The 1,798-nt window shown below is 39.5% G+C and overlaps 1 non-coding gene across 1 annotated transcript; it reads left to right on the top strand.

Moving 5' to 3' along the window:
• Nucleotides 1-732: 732 nt before the first annotated feature.
• On the top strand, nucleotides 733-839 carry LOC141602792 (small nucleolar RNA R71). Its single transcript, XR_012524701.1, has one exon. It is a non-coding gene; the product is annotated as a small nucleolar RNA R71 (small nucleolar RNA).
• Nucleotides 840-1,798: the final 959 nt, after the last annotated feature.

The following is a 1,798-nucleotide window of genomic DNA, read 5'->3' as shown; positions in this document are numbered from 1 at the left end:
TTGATGGTGGTATCTTTTGCTTGGCTATCTTTTTGCATTTGAGTGAAAAATTCTTGTTGATTCTTTTGCATTTGGAGGACCGCTTTTTGGACATCAAAACCTTGGTCATTTTGGTGATTGTATGGATTTTGATTTTGGTAACCTTGGTTTTGATTGTAAAAGGGTCTTTGATTTTGATTTCTCATGGGTGGTGGAGTGTATGTTGTTTGAGGGTTTTGAACATTTTGGCTTTTGTATGAGAGATTTGGATGGAACTTGGTGTTTTCATTGTAAAAATTTGAATAAGGGGTACCACTTTTGTAAGCTTGGAAAGCATTAACTTGTTCGGTTGTTCCCCTACACTCACTTGAGTCATGACCCAAAGTTCCACAATTCTCACATATCCCGCTTGGGATTGATGAGGATGCCGTCATGGCATTGACATGATGCTTTGATGTTTTTGAGTTTTCCTCAAGTCTAGCCATAGCTTGTTCAAACTTCAAGTTGATTGTGTCAATGTGAGCACTAAGTTGAGCACCTAATTGAGTAACGGTGTCCACTTCATACTTTCCTCCTCTAGTAGCCTTGCGAGGCCTACTATATTGTGAATTATGGACCGCCATTTCCTCAATCTTGTTCCATGTTTGATTGTCATCAACTTCGGTGAACATTCCATTTGATCCCATATTGAGAATGTTCCTTGAATCTTCATATAAACCATTCCAAAATTGTTGCACTAAAAACAATTCGCTAAGTCCATGGTGAGGACATGAGCGACAAATACCTTTGAACCGCTCCCAAGCTTCATACAAAGATTCTTCATCCCTTTGCTTAAAACCCGTAATTTGAGCTCTTAGCATGTTAGTCTTTTCCTGGGTAGAATTTTTGTAGAAAGCTAGAGCTAGCTTCTTCCAAGAATCTATTCCAAGAGTGGCCTTATCAAGGCCCTTCAACCATTGCTTTGCGGTGCCGATTAACGAAAAAGGAAATAAGACCCATCTTATTTGGTCTTGAGTCACGCCCGTTTGAGAGATAGCTTCACAATAATCGCAAAAGGTTTCCATATGAGAATGAGGGTCCTCACTAGGCATTCCCCCGAATTGGCTCCTCTCAACTAGTTGGATGAAGGCGGACTTAGCAATAAAGTTTCCGGTGAGATGTTGCGGTGTAGGAGTACCATTTGGTAGATCCTCCTCGGTGGGTATAGAGTGTGACGAGAATTTAGGCATTGTAGGTGGATTTTGTGTGGTATTGTTTAATGGGTTCTCTTCTCCTTCTATTGCGAAAGGATTGACAAACTCACTAGTGGGTTGAACAACTTCACCAATACCTCCCAAATTCCTCCTAACAAGTCTCCTATTATTCGTCAAGGTTCTTTCGATTTCACGGTCAAAAGGTAACAAATTTCTTTGTAACCTTCTAGACATGCAAAATATCAAACAACTCGAAAACAATTAGAACAAACCTTGAGGAGTTTTACTTCCCCAAGGTGAAAAAGACACAACTAATAACAATAAAAGAAATCTTAAATCAATTAAACACCGTCCCCGAAGAACGGCGCCATTTTTGATCGGGTCCATTTGGTGTTCACAATTAAGCATATGTGGTCGTTGGTCAATGGTCGATACAAAACACAATTTATACTCCACGAGCAACTCTACAATTAGTAAAGAGGCAAGTAAAGGTCGGATCCCAAGGGACGGGTATTGAAATGAGAATTCTATTGTAACTAGTAGTGTCTAGGGGGTGTCACAAATTGGGTTGATGTAGAAGGTTACTAAACTAAAATAACAATGAAAATAAACTAGCAAGATGAATA

This window comes from Silene latifolia, chromosome 9 (genome assembly GCF_048544455.1).
Source record: "Silene latifolia isolate original U9 population chromosome 9, ASM4854445v1, whole genome shotgun sequence".
Classification (NCBI taxonomy): Eukaryota; Viridiplantae; Streptophyta; class Magnoliopsida; order Caryophyllales; family Caryophyllaceae; genus Silene; species Silene latifolia.
This window is presented reverse-complemented; position numbering and strand designations above follow the sequence as displayed.